At 46.3% G+C, this 24,909-nt stretch overlaps 1 long non-coding RNA gene across 1 annotated transcript in view; it reads right to left on the reverse strand.

Moving 5' to 3' along the window:
• Nucleotides 1–431: 431 nt before the first annotated feature.
• Nucleotides 432–24,909, reverse strand: part of LOC142567929 (uncharacterized) — a 55,415-nt gene continuing 30,937 nt past the window's right edge. Inside the window, exon 3 of the long non-coding RNA XR_012825311.1 lies at nucleotides 432–681. This is a non-coding gene — a long non-coding RNA (uncharacterized LOC142567929). The remainder of the gene's footprint in view (nucleotides 682–24,909) is intronic.

Below are 24,909 nucleotides of genomic sequence, written 5' to 3' on the forward strand. Positions count from 1 at the left end.
GAAAACATGGCAACATGACAACCCGCAATGCAGAGAGGCATTATTCTCGCACATAGAAACCATACACATAGGCTGCTACATCCTTTGGCCCACACAAAATCTATGCCTGTGCGCTTGAATAATCTATATATACATCTTCATGAAGCATACGGAAGCAAGTTAGAACCATACATTGGAACAGAAAAAAATTTACAAGTACAAAACATAAAACTTACCTATCTCTGTACTGCCTGTGCCACATGTCTCGTCTGCATGTGAACACACAAAGAGCATGAAGACACAAAGTACCAGCAGGCAGAAAGGAAGGAGTTCGAAGACAGGAGTAACTTACCATTGTCAGTGTCCACTGGCTGAGGTACCACATCCATCGTTGTGTTTTGCTTGACTATGGGGGCATCTGTGCAGGATGCATGAACATCATGACAAGAGATAACTGAAGCATAGCCTTCATTGCCATAATCTAATTTGGCTTGAAGGCTGTGAACCCCATTCAAAAACATTTCTTTTAAGGAACACCATGAACATACCAGTAGTGTCTTCTCTCGTTATTTTAGGGGGCGGCTTTCGTGGCTTGGCGGCAGCTCGATGGAAAAAGATGCTTGCCGTTGCATATGGCCTTAGCTTTCTTTCACCAGTATTCTTGAGAATAATCGGCTTGAACTGGTCTTCCATGAAGTGTTCCTGCAGCAGAGTTGGAAATTACTTTCTGGGCACATTGTAAAGCGCAGCTAACAACGCGCACACAAACACGGGAAAGTGTAAAAGTAGAATTCGCTGCTGCAATTTATTAATTTTTATCGCACGTAACGCAATGCGGATATTTTTCAGCGAGTTAATGCACTTCTGCCGTGCTATTTACTTGTATGCTAAGTCAACGGGCTCATAATGCACTGAAATCAATAATCTCCACAAACTTCGGCCACCAATATTCATGCGCGCGAATGAAATACTATCACAGCTCTGCAAACATACGTGTACAATTTCTCGCGCACCTTTGTATCGCTCTACGTGACTTTCCTCGCATAGTCATGCACTTACCAACGGTTCAAAGTGTTTGCGTCCAATTCTGTGCAACCATACTTTTCTTCTTCTTTGGTTCTGCTTGCCGCGCGGGATGCAAAATAATTTCTTGCCATCCTGCGTGCCGTTTCGGCATCCAACCGCGCAGCAACAAGGCATTTCGGCCCTCCCGGAACGAAACTATTGCAGCAACGTGCATAGCACAACAGACGAAACACGCGCTCTGTGCGCGGCGCGCAGGGACTTTCATGGCGGCAAAGGGGCGGAGCACGGTCACATGTCACCGATCAGTCTATCGCTGGCGTCGTCGGCTGGATCAAAGCATTTCTGTACTTTATATTATTGAGGGACTTTAGTAATATATCGAGAACACCCGCCGTGGTTGCTCAGTGGCTATGGTGTTGGGCTGCTGAGCACGAGGTCGCGGGATCGAATCCCGGCCACGGCGGCCGCATTTCGATGGGGGCGAAATGCGAAAACACCCGTGTGCTTAGATTTAGGCGCACGTTAAAGAACCCCAGGTGGTCGAAATTTCCGGAGTCCTCCACTACGGCGTGCCTCATAATCAGAAAGTGGTTTTGGCACGTAAAACCCCAAATATTATTATTAATATATCGAGAAAGGCGCATCGGTCGCCGAAGCAGGTGGTCAGTTGTCCCAGAACAGATAGTAGGAACGACCCGTCGCGTGGTAATCGGTGTTGCTGATTAGCGCAAAGCTGATCACCGGCAGCAGCCCGGTGCGCGCAACACTCCGATAAGGAGTACGCAGCAAGAAGCTGCATAACGGAGAAAGGATGAGCGGGTCGCGTTCTTGTGGTACCATCGGGCTTAATGGAACCGGGAATTAAAGGAACGCTATATACATAGCGAATAATATTTGGCGCTCGAGGTCTGTCATATGTCCAGAAGTGCGCGTCGGTCGCCGAACCAGGTGGTTAGTTGTCCCAGAAAAGATACTAGAAACAATCTGTCGCGTGGAAATCGGTGTTGCTGATTAGCGTAATGCTGATCACTGGCCACAGCGGTGGTATAGAGGTAGAGCATCCGCCTCGCTTGCAAGAGGACCCTGGTTCGAGTGCCGGTGCCGCGCAATTTTCCACCGGATTAAAAAAAATCCGCGTGTTGATAAAATTGCATAAACAGGACTGGAGTGCGGCCTGATCCCGGTGACCAGAACCGGTAACGCATTCCCTCACTAGAGCAGGGTTGGCCGCCCTGGTGCAGTGCTTGGCCACTACCTCCTATATGAATGCAACAATCAAACCCCGGCCATCAGTCCCCACCTGCTGCGATGCAATTGACCACGGCGGCAGCCAGACCTGTGAGGCCACAGAGGGTGCTAAGAATCTCTGGATCCGGACAGGCCGCCATTGGAATCTGAACCTGGCAACGTCTAACGCTAGGACGTTATTTAGTGAGGCGAGTCTAGCAGTGCTATTGGAAGAATTAGCGGGCACTAAATGGGATATAATGGGACGCAACGAGCTATGTAAAGAAGAATGATAGGTGTAACGTTAAGGGATAAGAAAAGAGCAGATTGGGTGAGGGAACAAACGCGAGTTAATGACATCTTAGTTGAAATAAAAAAAAGAAATGGGGGGGAGGGGCGCATGGGCAGGACATGTAATGAGGAGGGAAGATAACCGATGGTCATTGAAGGTTACGGACTGGATTCCAATGGAAGGGAAGCGTAGCAGGGGGCGGCAGAAAGTTAGGTGGGTGGATAAGATTAAGAAGTTTGCAGGGACAACATGGCCACAATTAGTACACGACCGGGGAAGTTGAAGAAGTATAGGAGAGGCCTTTGCCCTGCAGCGGGGGTAACCAGGCTGATGATGATGATGAAATGGGATATAATAGGGCTGAGTGAGGTTAGGAAGACAAATGAAGTATATGCAGTGCTAAAAAGCGGGCACGTCCTGTGCTACCGGGGCTTAGCGGAGAGACGAGAACTGGGACTTCGATTCCTGGTTAATAAGGGTATAGCTGGTAACATACACGAATTCTATAGCATTAAAGAGAGGGTGGCAGGTATTGTGAAACTTAATAAGAGGTACAGCAGTGGTGATACAGTAGCGGTGATAGGGGACAACCTTGCCTTAATCCTTTGTGTACCTCGACAGTTGTCATACTCTTAATTCCTTCCTATGTTATTTCAACATTATTTTCTCGATATATTTCCTGTAGGAAATCAATTACCTCATGACCGATACCTTCATCTTTTAATATGTTCCACAGGAGTTCCCTGTTCACGTTGTCGTATGCACCGCTTATGTCCAGGAAGGCTAAATACAGAGGTCTATTTTCCGCCTTAGATATTTCTATAACGAACGACAATCTTATGGACATCATTAAGGAGTGTGCAATAGAAGTCGGTGGTGACTCCGTTAGACAGGATACCAGTAAGCTATTGCAGGAGAGGAAACATCTGATAAAGAAACGCCAATGTATGAAAGCCTCTAACCCTACAGCTAGAATAGAAGTGGCAGAACTTTCTAAGTTAATCAACAAGCGTAAGACAGCTGACATAAGGAACTATAATATGGATATAATTGAACATCTCTCAGGAACACAGGAAGCATAAAAGCAATGAAGAAGAAACTAGGAATAGTCAAGAATCAGATGTATGCGTTAAGAGACAAAGCCGGCAATATCATTAGGAATATAGTTGAGATAGTTCAAGTGGCTGAGGAGTTCTATAGAGATTTATACAGTACGAGTGGCACCCAGGAAGATAATGTCAGAGAGAATAGTCTAGAGGAATTTGACGTGCCGCAAGTGACGCCGGAAGAAGTAACGAAAGCCTTGGTAGCTATACAAAGGGGGAAGGCAGCTGGGGAGGATCAGGTAACAGCAGATTTGTTGAAGAATGGTGGGCAGATTGTTCCAGAAATATTGGCCACCCTGTATACGCAATGCCTCATGACCTCGAGCTTACCGGAATCTTGGAAGAACGCCAACATAATCTTTATCCACAAGAAAAGGTATCTTCTTCTTGATGTCTGGTATGGTAAGGCATGCTCTAGGTGAATGCCGAGACTGCAGTGGCAGCGAAGGCTATGCGACTGGGACGTAACTCGATGGTAGCGATGCTCCGTGAGTAGTCACGAGACGACTGAATCTTGTATGCGGCCTAGTTGTTGGCAGGTAAGTAAGATGGTGAAATGATTCCCTTGCCACATGTGGAATATACACTCTTAGAGTGTCGACTCCAATGTATGTTGTTATAAGGTGGTAACGGGCTATGGTGATTGTGGCTGCTGTAGAGGTACACTTAGGGAGGCCGACACATGTCCGTATAACTTGGGCTTCTATACTCTGGAGCGCGCGAAGGTTGGTTTTGCTGGTGCTTCCCAGCACGGTCAGACTGTTTCTTAGGAAGCCCATAAATAATTCATGGTATAGCTGCAGCATGAATTGCGCAGAAGCACCGCCCCAAGATTTTCCTACGACGAATTTGGATACATTGGGTATTGCAGTCAACCTCTTTTTCATATATGAAGTATGTGGCGTCCAAGGCAAATCACGGCCGATGATCACTCCAAGAAAACCAAGCTTTGTTTTGTAAGCAATTACTTGTACATTTACGCGTATAACATATAGAGTCATTGTTCGGCGTGTAAATGCGACTAATCGACACTTTTCTGAGGAGAGTTCTAGGCCTTTCGTATGCATGTAAGAAGACGTTTATGTGACCGCCTTCTGCACCCTCACTCGCATCTGCGGACATGTCACGCCGGACGCCCAGATACAGATATTATCTGCATAGATGGATATCTGGGCTGTCCTCAGCAATTATCCAACAAAGCCCAACACTGCTACGTTGAAGAGCGTGGTGCTTATCACTCCGCCTTGCGGCACACCTTTGCAGGTTAGGTGGCGGGATGTCATGCCATCCTCTATAAGCACGAAGAAGTATCTGTCCTCCAAACAGTTGTGAATCCAGCACACTGCACGGCCACCAATACCCACATCAGTCAAAGCATCGAGGATTGCTTGGTGTGCTACATTATCATATGCGCCTTTGGTATCAAGAAACATCGCCCCTGTTGATCGTTTGATGCTCTTTTGATGTTAAATGGATGTTACCAAATCAAGCAGGTTATCGAGGAATGATCAACCGCGCCGGAAGCCCACGATTGTATTCGGATATAACTCATTATGCTTTAAGTACGATTCAAGGCGCGTCAACACCATCCTTTCTTTAGTTTCCCCACGCAACGGGCAAGAGCGATGGGACGGTACGATGGAAGTTTAATGGACATTCAAAACTCTTAAGTAAAGGTACTAAGCGGGGGACCTTCCACTCATAAGGAGTCAATTGTTCGTACCAAGATTCGTTGTATCTCTTCAAGAGTACAATGCGAGCTTCTTGGCCAAGGTTTCCAAGTGCCTTGTATGTGATACCTACAAGTCGCAAGCGCAGCTTCTACCTCCTCCATAGAGAACATGAGATCAATGCGGGAGTCTTAGGATGCTGAAACATCGCGTGACCTTTACACAGGCAGTGACGACCAGCCAGCAATGATTGCGCAGAAGTCCTCGGCCACGTAGATGTCACTTCATCCTTGATGCAGGGAAAGAGATTTAAAAGGGTGGCGCTGTTGCGGAGACGACTGCAGGTGACGCAGAGTTCTCCATATATGGCATAGAGGCTTACAAGGATCCAAAGACTCGCAATACGATTTCCACTTTTGAGATTGCAACAATGCGGCGCAGGATTTCTTTTGGATCCGCCTCGCCTCCCTCAGATCGTGAATGCATTTGGTGCGCCTGTATCTGCTTTCTGTTCGTCGGCGAATCGCCCGAAGCCTTTTGAATTCCCCTTCGTATTCTATATACTTTGGAGAAGGCTTAAAGTGATCATGGTTCCATGCAATTCATTTCGAATCTGATTCGTAAGGAAGGACGGGTGGCCTTCTTGACATTCGTCTTCCATAAGCGAACTGAACTTCGTCCAGTATGTTCTACGGAGGGCAGCACATAGATACTTGACCACTCCCTTGATCTTCAAATAGGCAGAAACGTGATTACATCCTTTGGTTTCTATGTCTGAGAACTGCTTTAAACTTCTTTGAAGACACCGAGAGGCTAAAGTCCAGACAGCTGCTGTAGGTCTCTGTAAGTCTTGCGATCATTCTATGGTAAAAATCCTTCAAATGCAAATGGCACGCTTGGTGGTCGCGGTTTATCCGACGCATGTCAGAGTTTCTGTTGCGGAAGGCCTGTTTGGCAAAAGGAAAGCTGAATCCCGCATGAGCACCGATCAGAGAGCTCAAGACAAATAAAAGCAAAAAGCAGAATGATACAAAGATAAGGTAGCAGTGATTCCCTACGTGCACAAAGTGTTTGATAATCTTAAGAAGGTAGGGCAACGTTCCGGTGTCAGAGTGTTGTTCACGGCGCCAAATAAACTTTTGAGTTTGTCCAAGTTGAGCTGTCCCACGAGAATGCGAGAACCAGACTTTAATTTAAGCACAAACATGTCTACGTCCCCTGCAAAAGATGCGTTGTATAGAAACTTCCATTCTATTGTGGAAGACACTACATTGGTCCAACGCGCAGGTGCTTGAATGTGCGTATGTACGAGAATGAGAACAAAGTCGGCAAGATTGCTACAGATGGCCAACTGGCTGACCATTGCAAAAAAGTCGCAGTATTGCCCGAAAGGTGAAGCATCGGTTGCGGTGGCAAATTAGTGGACAGCAATTAGTGGATTAGGATAGTAGTTTCATCGCCCGCATAAACTTGTAAAGATAGGCATATCAATTAAATTAAAGAGCATGGTGTCGCGCGCGCACAACGAAACATAAAAACAACTCACTCGATGACCGCGGAAACTCGCTCTCTAAACGCTGGCGTGAGGAAGCGCGGCAGCAGCAGCGAGCGAATTTGCCTTCATGCTGCGTCTTGCATCAACGTGAACTGAGTCGCGAAAATACAGCGTGCGGTGGACGGACTGTGTGCCCATCATAGATGGCTTTCAAGATACAGCGCCCCCTACCCTTCCCCCAGCGCCTTGCGCGCAACTGAAGATGGAGCACTGCCTCCTAGCTTTCCTCTCTTGCGTGCGCGAGACTGAGCAGCGATCGCCGTCTCACTGTCGGAGCCTTTCATTCGCACAATCAGCTTACGGTTGTGCGGCGACAATTATATCGCCCTTGTACTTTGTGCGGAACCTCACAGCGACGCCAACGGCAGAAATGCGCCTGGAGTCTCCATATAATGGCTATCGCAATAAAATGCGACGAACAATCCCCTTGCCACCCTCTATTACACCAGCCTTTCGTCGCGTATTGACACCGGAACAGTTTGACCAGGGAAATTGTGGAGGCGACGCAGATAGCACGGCCAGGAGATCAGTGCGTCAGTTGGCCACCAGTGGCTTTATCAAAGAAAGAGTTGGAATTTTTGGCATAGACAGCACGTGGCAGTCTATCTTTTCCTCTCTGCCCTTTTGTTTTGCAGACCCAGACTGGTGCATATATATATGCTCAGAATCGGAATAAATGTTTAGTTGAACCAGCACTTGTCCTTTTTCTTGTCCTTACTGCACTTTGTTTTCTGTATTAGGATGAATAATCAACAAGCCCAAGCCTATTCCCTCTTGGATCTGTCTAGCATTTCATTATTTGTATCTATCGGGTACACAACAGTGAATCTGAAGTAATCATCAGCGAACGTGACAAAGTAGTTGGACACTCCCTTCCAGACAGGTATCATCTTTCCAACCACATTTGAGTGAGCCAAGGAGGCTAGTCCGTAAGTCTCCACCTAGTGGACATGTCCTTTTTGTGTTTTGTCTGGTGCTGAAGTACTGATTGGCTGGGCTGGACTACGCGTCAAAATGAGGCAGGTGGCCCTAGCCAATCAGCATTTAAGCAGCAGAATAAATGGACAAGTCCATGAGGTGGAGACTTGCAGAATACCCCTCCCTCCCCCCAGATCCATTGGGGCCTCAGCCCTCGTTCCACCCATCTTCTTGAAAGCAGTTTTTCTTCTATTTACTGAGCGCACACGTTGTGCACTTTGCATCTTGACTGGTCCTTCCACCTTGGTAAAGTTTGTCGACGGCTTCCTGATGGAGATAACGTAGTCTTGGATGCGACAAGGCAACGTCTGTTGCCTTTGATAACTTCTACGTTGGGAACAACTCACAATGCGCAATTTACCATCTCGTTTTGCTGTTAGAATTGGGTCACCATTTGCTTCGCTTACTCTAGGTGTTCTGTTGGTGAAAGTCACGTTCAGTACAAGTATCCTCAATCTTCCCAATTGACAAGAAGTTACCGTCCAAGCCTTATACGTAAAGACATCTCTAAGACCAGTAAGAGTGCCAGCGCAGTCTTTTTAGAGTTTAATCTTCACTTGTCCTCTCCCGACAATCACTATAACTTCCTTGTTTGCTGCCTCATCAGACGTGGGGCTGTAATTTGGTGAATTTGGCTCTATTTGACATCATGTGTTCAGTTGCTCCATTTTCAAGGTACCAGATGTCTCACCTTGAGGAACTCCCCCCTCTGGCACAGAGCGCCTTCTTCAGTCCACTGGAACTGCTCCTCCACTGTGAGGTGCATCCTTCGTCCTCCGGACCCTCCTCGCATTCTTAAGAGATGCGCACAAACTTTCCCCGCGCATAACACCGAGCTCGTCGTTTCGGTTCGGAAAACCTCGTACCAGCGCCAGTTGCTTTCTTGAAAAATATTCCTGCCCATTATATCTATTTAGATTACTGCTCCGCTAGGAGGCTTGTTTTTCGTCACAAGGGCCGTGCTTTCATCACTCTCATTCAGTTTGTCCTCTTCACGGTTGACTTGGCGATTTTCTTCTACTAGGAGCCTTGCTTTAATTTTCTTACTCACGAGCTTTCCTTCGTCTTATTCATTATTTAGGATAAGTGGTTCATAGACTTCTGGCATACCAATCAGCATCACCAATGCCATTTCCCTGTCGGTGGAGGCGTGTCCTGCCGTTGAAAGCCTCCAGTGTAGGTTCACTATCAGACCCAGGTAATCCTTGATGATTTCGACTGGCTTCATTTCAGTGTTTGATAAGTCTCTCATCAGCTGAAGAGCATGAAGTAGGCCACACTAGGAATGGGTCTCCTCCAGTGCCTTCCAGGGCCCGGTGAGCGCTCGAACATTGCGCAATACGATACAGGTAGGTGTCTTCCACTACTAGGAACATGCATTTCAAGCCTTCTTGTTGATGTTCCTCTCGTCTTTCGTCATTTATATACCAGCATAGCCAGGCTTGATGACTTTCCAACAGCTTCTCTGGACGAGTGCCCCTCTGGCTGGAATCGCTCATGCGTGGTAATTTTCGCTTGAGAGCTATGATATCTTGAAGTCGTCCAGCGTCGCCATCGTATAACTTTGCTGCGTCAAGAGCGCTTCGAAGTAGGCATACCGTGATGAACTTTTATTGCGTATGCGTTGCACATATTACGGCACCCATCAAATCCAGAACACACGCACTGGTTTGGTGACGTCTTTTCCAAACCATCGACGTAGTTTTGCTTAGTTCACTTGTTGATTTGCAGCACAGCCGAGCTTGTTATCCACTTTTCCAGTTGGACACCAGCAGCATGCTTTCTCGAAGTCGTCTTCATCGTAGTTCAGTCGCTCCTCAGAGGACTTTAATACAACTCACCGCACCGCACGCCGGCAAGCGTCGTCCGGGGCCCAGAACCTGTTGGTATTAACTAACTCGCACTGACGCTGAGTGAAACCTAAGGTGAGGTCCCTGGTGAGGGTTGAAACAGCCTGCATGACACCACATGGCTTTAACGGGACTGCATTAAGGGCCCGGTGTCACAGAAGATCCGGGTTTGGTGTGGGCATCGGTGACGTTGTCCGTCTTAGAAAAACCACTCCGAACCACGAATCCAAGCTGGCCTTCTGCGTGGTGCGTAAGAGTCACTGAAGCTATTGAACTTCTCAAAGTAAAAGCAGTCATAAAATTCTTAAAGTATGACTTACACGTAACCGCCAGACACGATAGCGTCGGACTGTAATTTGAATGTACAAGAACATATAATTATATTACGCGGAAACTCAAACACAAATCCCCTTTCCCGTTGCCGTTGGAGGTCTGTCAGTAGGAGTGGCGTCCCCCGCTTGGTTCCTTGCATCACCATCCAGATGGCGCTCGCCTCCGCGCATCTGCGGCAGCGCCCGCCCTGGCGAGAAAACAAAAAAACAACCAGAAAGCTCGCCTTCGTGGATAGCATTCGCCGCCAGCGCTTCCGGGAAAGCATTACGGTTACATAAGCTGCATTTGCCGGGAGGCGTGAGAAGCAGTCTTTGAATGCTATAGCGTTCCACTTTTAAAGCCGAAGCTCAAGCGTCCTCCAATTTTTTTATTACGACTAACTGTCGAAAAGAAAAAAAAGAAAAACAACAATACAGGGAGATTTTTTGCGCTTTACCTCGCGATAGTTTACCAGACTGTCCAATACACATCTGGTGGCGGCGCATGACACTGGATAACAATACCGCCCGCGTTGTTCCACTGAGGTCACTCCATCAACCTCATATCATCGTAATCGTAATCATCGTTATTGAATCGTGATTATGCCGCCCTTGTCATGCCGTCATCGTCATTGCGTCGTCGATATATAGTGATCGTCATGAATTTGTTGTCATACCATTATCCTGGTGCAGTCGTGATCGTTCCCGCTTCGTCATCCGATTGTCCTTACACCGTCATCGTGCCGCCATCGTCGTCATGCTGTCATCGTCAAGGCATTGTCGCCACACTCCTTTGTCATTCCACCGACACTGTTTCTTTTCTTTGCATTGTAACTGCACTATCGTCGGTCAATCGTGGTTATGCCATCGCGATAATGTCAACGCCATTATTGCGTCATTGTCATACACTTGTTCTCATACCGCCGCGGTGATGTCATCTTGGTCGTTCTACTGCCGTTATTGTAGCTTCGCCAACCGACTTCCGTCATCCCATTGTCCTATGCTGTCGTCGTTATACTATCGTCACCCCTTGAGAATTTTCACACTATTGCCGTCGTTCCGTCGTCGACGCAGCGATTTATCTTTCACAATGTTAAAAAAATTATGCGGCTCTCCGTGCCAAGACCGCGATTTTATTATGAGGCACACCGTGGTAGGAGACTCCGGAATGTTTGGGACCACTTGGGACCGTCTTTTACATGGACCTAAATATAATACACGGGCGTTCACGCATTTTGCCGCCATCGAAGTGCGTGGCCGGGATTCAATTCCGTGACCTCGTGCTTAGCAGCGCAGCAACATAGCCACTAAGCAACCACGGCGGGCCGCTTTAGCGCCTGAGCCGTCCGCATACAGTCGTCGTCCGGCCGTGATAGATCACCCTGGCGCGCTAGCGTCATAGGGAAGCAGGCCAATCATGGAGACAGTGTATGTCGTACTTGAAATCTAAGAAAGACCAGCACAGATCCCAAATAAAGCTGCCTTCTTTAGTGCGGTTTGTCACTACGTAGTTGCTAAATGGCTTGAATGATACTCGCATTACCTTCGATAGTCGCCTTAAATAGATACTACTGGAATTCTTTCGTCTCAGCGGCACTATCGAACTCTGGTCATCATTATTGCTCCCAGACCATTAAGGCCTCGGATTCTGAGAGGTGATCGTGCTCAGACGACAGACGACCGACTTTGACAAACGCCCCGCATGTGGAAAAGGGGAAGCGAATTAGCGGGTTTGGGAGTGGCGGCGAAAAATGAATTTAAAGAGTGGCAAGGAAATTGCGCAATAGAAGATAATGACGAAGGGTTGGAAATGTATTTGATATGCTTTGGTGAGGAAGAGAATGGAAACTATATGAATCGTGGTAAACTCGCTCAAAACGTCTCTAGACTGTGTTTAGTTGCCCAAAGTATCGTTCGTAGAGCACCCACAAGAGGAACCAATATAAGGAATTTCCATGCAGCTAGTTACATTTCTTACCTAGCAGAAGGCATGCCTATAGGCAGAGTCGTTTACTATATTTTGTTGCTGCACTAAAATATTTAGATTTTCAACACGAGTAATTGATATGCCGCTTTGCGCTGTGTCGCCATTATCATTTGAATGAAAAAACAAACTGAAATAAATTTTGAACAAGTTCTTATGTTAAAATAAAGTAACAGCGAAAAAATTCTGCAATATTGAACCACAACTTAATTTGTGTGTTAAGGCAGTGAAACTCACTACTGGTTTCAAGTATCTTACTTCGGTCTTCGTTCACGCGAATTGAATATTCTGCCCTAGCTTATCGCATAATTAGAGAAACTAATTAAATTTAGACCTTCAAGGCTCCATTGCTTTTAGTTAATAATTTAAGCATAAGTGGGTGATGCAATATTTTGCAACATTGGGGAAAGAATCGTAAAAAAGAAACCAGAATACAGAAAATTGCATTCTCACAAGGCATTTTTGAGTGAATGATATCTTCACATGTTAAGTGGTGGAACCCTCGTATTTACTGCCTTGTATAAGTTTTTATAGCGCTAAGCGGGTTTTGTGCGAAGTTACGTGCAGTAAAACGTACATCATATCTCAGTTAGACCGAGAGGGGGGGGGTTACCATGTTTCTTACGCTGACATGCGCAGTTCTTAACTACCTACGTGGTGCAATAAATGTAGACACAGACGAAAGTTGCTTATACCGAAAAACACGTATACAACGCCGCGTCTTGTCTTTTCTCGTGCCTTACCTTGTGACCCAGTAGTTCGCGCTCTGAATTTAGCCTTGCTTCCATACCAACTCGCCTATTTTTCACTTTTGATCACGTGTACCTTAATTGGCGACTGAAAAATCTACACCATCACCACGAAACCGAGCCATAATAATGGCATGGTACGTATGACAATACGATGGTACAATGGCATTGAACCGTCACGCTGGCGTAGTGGCTTCGCGCTCCCTCGTGCCGAGGTCGGCACGTCGACGACGAGCCCTTTCTAGGACAAGTTCCCAGTGGCGTTCATGGAACGCCGCCAGTTCTTCGGCTGAACACACGACGTTTGGCCCGCTTCCGCTGCCGTTCCTTCAACGCAGCTTGCTCTTCGGCAGAACGAACCGAACGCGAACTGTCCATCTCACTGCCGGGCCTGAGCTGAAGGGGGAACGGCGGGCGCAAGACGAGTGAACACGAGATCCCACCCTTTCCCTCCTCCGGAGGGAGGGGACGCCTGTAATCGGCTCGCGCATTGCGCTGCGTCTACTGTTTCATGCATATAAAACCCCGCTGTAAAGGGCGCGTATGACGAACCGACAAAGGCTGACTCTGTTGGCGTGGTGGTCTCGAAACCGCACAACAAATGTCAATTTTTATTTTCACGCAGCCTGAGTTTTTTCTTACGGTAAGACGAACACTGACAGCGACACGAGTGAGGCAATACAAGCTGCTCTTGAAATAAACACTACTTATAATGCCGCACAAGTATTCGTAAACTGTAGTGCAGTCGTTCTTGTTGTCACGTTGTGGCCTCGACGAACGACGCAGTGCAAAAACTGAAAGTTACCAATTTAAGCCTATTTACTGGGCGAACGTTTGCCCTGCAAAACTAACATTCGAGCACAACGATATCGGCGAGCAAAGTCGGCGATCGTCGAAAATCTGATCTGCTGGTCAAGCGCGTCGCCTTTTATACATGACTCGTCGAAATGTCCAGTGCAATCGCTGGTGCGCGCATACTTTGCAGAAGCTGCTACACAATTCGTGTCGCGCAAACAATATGATTATGAAAGGGTATGTGAAAACATACACTACAGATAGAATCAACGGTGACATTCAAGCAATATTAAAATCATGTAGGCGCGTCTTGCTTCCGCTCATGTAGGCGCGTCTTGCAACTTTAATTGGCAGGTGAAATGCAGTCCCCGAGAGAAGGATAAATAAGTAGACGTGTACAAATAAAAGCACGGTGAGTAAAGGATCTGCTTAGCAGTAACTTCAGCGAAAAGCCTGCGGAGGCATTTGCCGCTAGCAAATATTCTTCAAACTTATTTTCTTATATCCTCATTCCTAAAGAGTAAGCAGGCGCTGGGCATCTCTCGGGGGCCGTCGCAGCCTGCTCCCTTGCTATTTCCCACTCTGTTTATTGCATATGTGTGTTTCCATATCGAATAATTGAATATTAATCTGTGTGTGTTCGGTTAGTAATGAAATGTTTATTTGGCGCACAGTTACAGAGTAGCCAGGAACAGAAGACAAAAGACAAAAAGCTGCTTGATACAGTTTGAAGAACACACGGCGCCCACTGATTAGCTGAAAGCATGTTCACTATAACCGAGAACTTGATCATGCTTTGTATAGGCTCAACGGATAATGGGACGAACCAAACCGGGTCGGGCCGGGCTAGGCCTGCATCTTTCTGGTCCGGGCTGGGCATGGGCCAGGTTTGAAGTTACCGGGCCGGGCTCGGGCGGGACAACGCGTGATACTCTGAGGCGAGAACCAAACCCGGGCCAGAAAGAACGGTCCGCGCATTGCTCTAGCTTATACAAGCTGTTTCTGCGAAGACTGAAGGCAATTTTTAAAAATCGCCTGAGATGGATATGCGAACTATAGTTCCGGAGCTGGTCCACTCGAAGAGCGTGAACATTAATTGCATAATAAGCATAAATACGTAATCTACTTATTAACAGAGTTTGCTTATTACATTTTTAGCTATTACCTTAGGCAGACATTGCAACTGAGAAATTGTAGCCGGTAAAACAGCGAGGTATGTCCACTTGAAAAGAATTTTGGGTGTGACACTATTTACGAGATATGCGCCATCACGCGTGCGGTAAAAATGAACTCTTGTTCGAAGAAACATTTTTCAACAAAACGCCACTTTATGCATTGAAGCATAAAAGTAACTGCACCGGCAACGTAATGCTTTGAATAGTTGGGGAAATAATATCTGGAAACTGGGACGCAATTCACTAAGCCAACTTACTAACAAATTTTGGCGTAAGATAAATCTTACAAAAAAGCGTATTCACAAGCTAAAACTGTTCATAAGATGAGCAAGCTAGCGATATTCGCCGCTGCAAGGGCGAGGGTTGCAGTTGAAAAAAGGCGTGTTTAATGGTAGCGCACATTCGAACTTGAAAATTTGCGCCAACAGTAAGCGTAACTCGATTCACAAAATCTAAACAGCCTTCGCAGCTGCAGACGTCAGAAGACATTTCTAGGAAAGGGTGGCATCAGTCTTACGAACACAATTACGTCTTTCTGCACCGCTGACGTGGGTAAGCGTTGTAAAGGTTGTAGCGGCCGATTGGCCAGAGGCCACAATTGATTGCCGAGGATGATGCCTGCTTATTCACGCTATGTGTAATTTGTCATCTCCGAGTGCATTGAGCAGTTTTAGCGTTTAAATTTACTGGGCTAGCGTTCGTATGGGAGGCAGTAGAATCAATTCTCTGCTGCTAACTTCTTGATGTCTGATAGGCTGTGTTACTTTATAAGCGAATTAGCCTGAATTTTCATACTCGTCATGACGCTCTATTGGGTGGTAGCAAATAGACGCGTAGTGTCTGTTCCTGACAACCAACAAGTTTATCATTGATGTGTTATGAGCACTTCTATAATTTTCTTCTAGTTTAAGCTTTCTCTCGCTCATAGGATTGCGGATGATTATTTATACTGATGCTTTCGCGGCTATAATTCTCCATGCGAGATAAAACAACGAAAGAACTCCTAAGCGTTCCTGAGCGTTTCTAATTTTCAAAACGTGTTATTGTGGTAAAAGTCGCTCTCGTGTTCCGCGCTGCTCGCCCCTACCTTCCATTATATTGACACGTGGACTTGTTTATCTTTTTGGGTTGAGCGCTTTTCACCGTCTAACAAATTTTATCGCTCTGCGCGGGACGCGCCTTCATGTATCGGTAGTTTCTGGAATGTTATCGATGGTTCCATCCTCTGTATGTTCTCACCGAACCTTCTGTAATCTGATCGTTTGTATGCGCGACGCGAATGGTGTCGAACTTTCTGGAAGCCACGCGGGCACCAGCGATTACTCTGGAACGTTCAATGGCTCCTGTATAAAAGCTGACGCGCTTGACCGACAGATCAGATTTCGACGATCGCAGACTGTGTTCGCCGCTATCGTTGTGCTTTAAGTGTAGCCTATTTTTGTGGGCGCAGGTTCGCCCATAAAAGTTAGTTCCGTCATTCACAGAATCGCTACTGTGCTCTTTTCAGTCACTACTACGTGACAATATAGCTCGTAGTTTCGATTCAGCAAAAAGTCGAAGCGACGTAATGTCTTTGCCCTCGGTTTCGCTCATCCTGTGGCCTACGGTGTGAGCGACTGTACGCCTACCGGACGGTAATCCTGTCTATGATGTGAAACGGGACGTCAGTATGATATTCACGTCGTAGACTCATGTAGACCGCTCGAACAAGAGTGAATCTGTGAAATAATATGCTCCTCACAAACGGAGCACATAATTGTCTCATAAATTCTCACACACACACACACACACACACACACACACACACACACACACACACACACACACACACACACACACACACACACACACACACACACACACACACACACACACACACACACACACACACACACACACACACACACACACACACACACACACACACACACACACACACACACACACACACACACACACACACACACACACACACACACACACACACACACACACACACACACACACACACACACACACACACACACACACACACACACACACACACACACACACACACACACACACACACACACACACACACACACACACACACACACACACACACACACACACACACACACACACACACACACACACACACACACACACACACACACACACACACACACACACACACACACACACACACACACACACACACACACACACACACACACACACACACACACACACACACACACACACACACACACACACACACACACACACACACACACACACACACACACACACACACACACACACACACACACACACACACACACACACACACACACACACACACACACACACACACACACACACACACACACACACACACACACACACACACACACACACACACACACACACACACACACACACACACACACACACACACACACACACACACACACACACACACACACACACACACACACACACACACACACACACACACACACACACACACACACACACACACACACACACACACACACACACACACACACACACACACACACACACACACACACACACACACACACACACACACACACACACACACACACACACACACACACACACACACACACACACACACACACACACACACACACACACACACACACACACACACACACACACACACACACACACACACACACACACACACACACACACACACACACACACACACACACACACACACACACACACACACACACACACACACACACACACACACACACACACACACACACACACACACACACACACACACACACACACACACACACACACACACACACACACACACACACACACACACACACACACACACACACACACACACACACACACACACACACACACACACACACACACACACACACACACACACACACACACACACACACACACACACACACACACACACACAGAGAGGCAAGCACACGCGCACACACACCGCCGTGGTGCCTCAGTGGCTATGGTGTTGCACTGCTAAGCAGGTCGCGGGATCGGATGGGAGCTAAATGCAAAACGTCGATGTCCCGTGCATTAGGGCACGTTAGAGGTCCCTACGTGGTCAAGGTTACTCCGGAGCCCCCCACTAGCGTGCCCCATAATCAAATTGTGGCTTTGGCACGTAAAACCGCAGAATTTATTTCAACACAGACACACATTTCAGGCGCGCGCTGGCGCGCACACGCCCACTCACTCATATGTACATATAAGCTTCGTTATACACTTCGTTTTTGGTAAAAAAATAGTGCAGCATAACGGCAATAAAGACGCCACCACATTTTTATTTTGCATGCGCAAAGCCACCAATAGGCCATAGACCATGGGCGAAATGACGTCACTGACGTCTTTCAGTCGCTTCGTGTGATGTTCTTTGTACCTTTTCCCCCTGTCAGTTAACAAACCCTGCATAGGCGTTTCTGAATTGAGCTCAAGAATTTTCTTCAAGCCGGCGACGATCTTACGGTGCACCGCGCCTGCTGCGCAGTAGCAAGGTCACCATGGCGGCATGAAAAAGCCAGTCACAGCGACCTAGTATCACGAAGAGAACAATTTTAAGCGAGCACGGCGCTAAGCTCGATCAATAAAGCGCATCGTATCAGCATGATCAGAAGTGGAAATATATTTATCGAGAAAGTGTCCATGGCAAGGAGACACAGCCTCTGCAACGATATTCACTGCATGCTTACAAGAAAAATTCAAGTCGTTAGACTGGGAAGGTCTAGGAGCGGCGATCAATCAAGGACCAAATATCTCAACAACCTTCAGCTTGCCGATGACATTGCTGTGTTCAGCAACGCTGGGGACACAATGAAACAATTGATTGAGGGCGTTAACGGAGAACGTGCAAAAGTAGGTTGAAGTTTAATATGCAAACGACAAAGGTAACGTTGAATAATCTATCGAACGAAGAAGAATTCATCATTGGCAGCAGTAAGTATATCTAGGCCAGCTACTTACAGGGAACTCTGATCACGAGAAGGTAGTTCACAGAACAATGAAAGGGGGTCGAAGCGCAGACTGCCGACATTAGCGAATCGTGACCGGGGGGCCTACCGCTGTCGTTGAAAAGTGTACACTCATTCCATTCTTCCAGTATTATCGAATGTGGCACAAACTTGGCGTTTAACAGTGAAGCTTGAGAACAAGCGAAATACTCTCGAACAAGCGTTGGAACGAACCATGTTAGGCCTAACGTTAGGAGACAGAAAAAGAGTGATGGGGATCAGAGAGCAAACGGGGCAGTGGTAGTTCAAATTAAGAGGAGGAATTGGAGCTGGGCAGGTTACATAATTTGGAGAGCAGATAATCGTTGACCCATTAGAAATACAGAGTGGGAGTTAGGGGAAAGCAAGCGCTGTCGAGGAGGGCCGAAAATTAGGTGAGGTAATGAAATAAGACAATTTGCAGGTAAACCTTGGAATCAGCTCGCGGAAGTTAAGGGTTCATTAGGGATCTCTGGTGCTGGCTTTCGTCTTGCAGTCAAAATAAAAATTGGCTAATGTGGTCAGGAATTCTAACACACTGCTGCTCTTGAGCCGTAGTTCGCTTCCTACTGCGAGGCTGCATTCGCATATTTACAGAACGCTTTCTTTCGCCTGTTGAATACCACCACCCCAACCTTGGCCTCATACTATATGTGCAGTGACTGCTCTGAACAAATTGCGTCAGTGTCGCAGCATCGACGACTTGAACCGATTTGATCGGAAAGCAGCTAGAATGTTGAACCGTTATGTGCACTGCGTACGGTCCTGTGCAGTATTCTGACGTGCACTTGTACGCGTGTTCTTATGGGTCTGATAAATTTACTAAAACCTTGGCGCTGATCATCGTGGTGATAATGACTGGTTAGCCTTGGTTAGCCTAGAATGACTGACAGCGTGGTTAGGGGCTCCATGACCTGACGTCACCAACGTATGATTTATTGCCGGTATCCAAAATTGTAGTATACGCGCCTTTGCGCATTTCGCCTCTGTCGGAACGCTGCCGCCTGGATCTGCAAAACAAAACTTGACCTGGTCAGTGGCATCATCGGGCCTTATCATCTGAGGAGAAGCCAAGAAGGAGCAATGAACGCTTACACGACGTCAAAACGTGACTATAGGGAGCGAAACTTGTACGCCTGGGTGTGACGTAGTGAAGTGTTCTGTCGCGATTTGGGAATGTCGGTAGCCACGGCGTATTTCTGCATTTCTCTTTTATGGCTGCTTTCACAGCCCTCTGTGCCCTCGACAGCGATCCTATGCGAAAAGAGCCCGCGTCTCGTCGTCCGTTGGTGCTCGACGCAAACCAGCGCCATCAGCATCGGCCGAAGGCGCTGATGTTGAGGAGCCTATGCGCCCCATTAGACCCACACCTCCAGCCGTGTGCAGCGCGATCACAGCCGATGAACATACGGGTGCTGTTGGCCTTTCCTAGAGGCCATATGACCTATATATTACGCAGCTTTCCTTTTTCCCCCTTAATTAGTATGGAAATAAAGAAATTTAATCGCTTTGTAATGTGGCGGTGATCGTGATGGTGAAGCTGCTACAGGCGGGGTTAACTTGGCAGGCCTAACAGGCAATCGCTCCGCCTGAGCAACTCTTTCCTGCGCAAAAAAATGCCATCAGTCCTGTGTCTGGAAGAAATGTGGCAAGAAAGCGTGACATTTCCGCTAGAGTTGTTTTAATGGTGGTGTGGGGAACAACCGAACGTGGCCGCGCTAGTTGGCGCTGCAGCAGACGTCCAGAAAAGGACGCTGTCAAATAGGAGTGTATAGTGATTTGGGCAACTGCAGATGCATCATGTGGGATCACGTTATCAGTTGACCGCACTGGTTTCATTTCTTGCCCTTAATCCAAGCTTTGCTTCCTCCTTGCTCTCCCATGACGGCATAAGTTAAATCACCATCAAACAACTTTTTGGCTAATAACTTGCGTACGAACAGCGCACCTTAGTCAATTCTGCTCCTGGTGTAATCTTGAGAAGCCGTTAAAAGTTTATATGTCCTGGGAACTCTCTGGCTACAATTAGTACACTGCAATATGTGACGGAACGTAAAAAACCAAATTAGTGATCTTTAAACATATTTTATTAGGCATGTGCGTTTAACATGGAAATTTTTTGCATTTGTTTGAACAATTGAGATCAATGATTCGAATTGGGCTGTGTGTGACACGCGATTTTAAAAAAATATTGGTTAAATCCTTCCAGAAACAACCGGCAGTATTCTATATCTCAGTACATGTTCATTTTTTGAGCCTCTCAGGGCACGACCACAACTAACACTTTGTTTCCGGAGAACTTGTAATGTACATATATATATATATATATATATATATATATATATATATATATATATATATATATATATATATATATATATATATTATTCTGACGCCTTTATTACAAATGGTGAGAGGAAGTTACAACTGCTAATTCTTCACGCGCCAATGATATGAATCATTCCGTGACCATCAGTTTGAATGGTCAATATACAGGTAACTCGCGTGTGTGCTGCAGTGCCTCGGTGTGTCATCAGAAATACCCGCAACAGGGACCTCAATTTGGGAGAAAAAACACTGTCTACGGTGCTCTTCGAAGCCATCTCTATGCTCGGCTACAAGCCAGGTATTCTAGCGAGGTACTTAAAGAAGTGGCGCAACATGCACCACTTCGCAGTGCAGGCACTGGAAATATATCTGCGACAGTGAAAAAAAAGAAAAAAATAATTTCGTTCTGACTGCTGCAACAGTCATCATGTCACACATAAAAATCTGAAACGGTTGTCAGAGGAAATGCCACCGCATGAGCAGCATCACCGGTAATATGCTGCCAACGCGTGGTCAATGGCATGAACGCTTTGTCAATTGCTAGTTGAATTTTTAACAAAAACCGTGTATGTCCCATGGCTATCGCCACTTCATTTCATTCTTTCTCAAAATCCAAGGAGCCTGGTATTTTTCAATTACTATCAAGTTTTGAAGGTGTTGGTTGCCGGTTAGAAACACTTTCGATGAAGACTCGCGCAGGTGTCCACTACTTCAGCGATCTGTTCTGTGGAGAACTTGTGCTGTTTTAAGGGGAAATTTTAGCGCCTGGCAGCCTAAGCTAAAAAATAATGCTGCTTGATCTTTGTACAACACAAATGATCTACGTGTTTGTTGTCGCTAAGTACATGTTCAAAGCATGGGGCTGTTATTCCGATGTGCAGGATTGGTTCGTGCAAATATATACTGAGTCCTGAATGCGTAATACATTATCTATCAATATAGCACAACATAATATTCGGCGTCTAAAGAACGACGAAGTTGGTGGTTTTGTTGATTATCTAGTATTATGTCTGATTAATTCAATGTAATCCTATATGAAACTGTTTGTTCCACTGTTGACAAGGGTACAAGAAGCAGGCTCATCTTCGAAGTAACATGAATGCGCGAACGATAACTTCACTGATCACACATACGATAACCACACTGTCCGTGGCTAGAACTGTGAAAACAAGATGCTCTATAAATTGGGTTCTCCACAGAAACCTGAACTGGAAACACACGGACATGCGTCGAATATTTAGTGTCAGAATCCCCTGTTTTTCTGTCTAATTCTTGTACAATATGCATCTGCGTTTGGTTAGTTCCCACATTGCTATGTGTTGGCATAATGTGGTTCTTGTGCTTGTCTTTTCGTTGTTCCGTCTTTGATCGTAGTCATCTCACTGAACGTTTGATTTGCTCTACTGTTCACAAGGCGTAAAGTGTTCCTAGCGTCGATTTTTCAAGATTTATGTGAGCAAACTGTGACTATGCCAACAAATACCCGCAACACACAGAACATATGGTATATTTTAATACCATATGTTTATTGTTCATTCTAGTAAGAATAAAGCTTTGTACTGCAGCGGACAAAGCTACTTGCGTAACGGCGAATGTGATACAGCCCAGAACTACTACTGCTCCCGAGTGTCACTTCGTAGGACGTAATGTATTTGCACTCGGGACGACTAGAATTATGCGCACGAGTCCCAATTTCTGCTGTCTCAACCTTCTTGGTGTGAACTCTTCCAACTACGTCGTAATTCCAACAGACGTAATATATCACCGTGCCATCTCTCGACTCATAAATACGGTCGTCTACTGCACGCAATTTCTCTCTTCACACATGGAAAGACGGCCGCCATGTTTCCAGTAGCCCACCAACTCGCTATGACGAATCCGCAGGCGGAAGAGGGGCGGCCGACTGCAGTGCACGCAGCAAGAGCCTGGGCGCGATCTAGGTCAAGGATCAGCCTTTGGCAATCGTCGAAGTCTGGCCGACCATTGTGTCTTGCTTTTCGTTCTTGGTTGGCGGCGATCCACGCATTTCAATGAACCTGTTGTCGAGGCGGCGCGCGTGAGTCAGAGCGACGGGCCACCAGCTGGGCGGCCGCGCCGTCGCGCCCGCACCGCAGGATAGCAGCCTCCGCAATTCGTTTCTCGAAGGAAATTATGTGTTCAGTTGCCTGTGGCCCTACCGCCAAGACGCGGCAAACAGCTGCGAAAACGTTTACACCGATTCGTGTCGGAAAAACTGTGCGTGAATTGCACACAACGACTGTAACGTTACGTACGTAGTGGCTTGAAATATTCAATAAAGTTTCGACTGGGGCTAGTTGGTATGGCATCGTTCTGCTTTCTGCGCTATACTGTTTTTACGAAGGACAACGAAGAGACAGACACTCATGTGCGCAAACTTTTAGCTGTTTACTATTCGCTAGCGCACGTCAAATATATACACGAATGGTGACTGTAAATAAAAAGAAAACGGGATGAAAGACGAAAAAGAAGCCTATCTACGCACATCTGATTTGACAATGACAAGTGTGGCTTGAAGAAGCAGCTTTTAAATTCATAGACGGATGTTAGATCAAGCCATACTTGTCATAGTCAAATCAGATGTGCGTAGATTGGCTTCTTTTTCGTCTTTCATCCTCTTTTCTTTTTATTTACAGTCACCCTTCGTGTATATATTTGACGTGCGCTAGCGAATAATGAACAGTTGATAGTTTGCGCACATGCGTGTCTGTCTCTTTTTTGTTATTTGTATAAACAGTATAGCGCAGCAAGTCGAACGATGCCTGAAATATGTATACCGGCATCACAGATATACAGATCGTTCACAGATCATTAAGAATAGTGAGCCGAGGAGGACTTACACAGCAAGAACTATGAAAAAAGACTGTACGAATATTCAAAATTTGTAATTGAATGAAATACGAATGGGATTGAGGACGAGAAAGGCATCATGCGAATATAGAGTCAAATATTGGATATTTTCCCATTTCTAACAAAGTTAAACAGAGTTCTCGCAGGGCTCATTTGGTTGCAAAAATTTGGCTTATAATATTTGATCTTATATACAGGGTGTCCCAGGTAACTTTAGACGAACTTTTAAAATAAGTAAATGCCACGTAGCTGGACATAACAAAGGTAATGTTGTTCGCCGTCACTTGGAGGTACTCAGATTATTTTTTTCTCATTCCGCGTAATTACATAATCACTCTTAATCAATCAATCGACTTCTCTAATATTATAATTAGATTAAAGGTGTCGATGGGAAAATTCTATAGGAACATGAAAAACTCCCGATAGAGCTTTCTGTTGCTCAATACGTGCTACGTAAAATATTTTACCGAGCGTGAAATCAGCCCGCAAACACGCGAAAAGTGCCTCGAGCGGCCAGTGGGGAGGCAATTTTGCATGTGATTTTGCGCGCACTTCGTTCACGTTCTGAAATACTTTTATGTAGTACGTATTCAGCAAAAGAAAGCTGTATCGGGTGTTTTTCACGTTCCTATACAATTTTCTCTGTGACACTTTTAAGCGATGCATCTCGGACTCGTCGGTTCATAGATTCAGCAGAATTTTAGGCAACGCGAATAAGACAGGACATGAACAGAAACATAACGCACACACAAAGCGCAGTGTGTGCGTCTATATTTCTGTTCATGTCCAGTCTTCCTCGCGCAGTCTTAATTTTTTTCTGACACGTTTAACACAATAGTGTTAAGGGTCCCGTGTCGCAGAGAATCCGTCGACGGCGTCCCACCTCCGGCGTCGAACGTCGGACGTCGTCTCGGCAAAAAAACTTCGATCCACGCATACCCAACCACGCAGGCCCTCTCCA

The sequence above is a fragment of the Dermacentor variabilis genome, unplaced genomic scaffold, assembly GCF_050947875.1.
Source record: "Dermacentor variabilis isolate Ectoservices unplaced genomic scaffold, ASM5094787v1 scaffold_15, whole genome shotgun sequence".
Classification (NCBI taxonomy): domain Eukaryota; kingdom Metazoa; phylum Arthropoda; class Arachnida; order Ixodida; family Ixodidae; genus Dermacentor; species Dermacentor variabilis.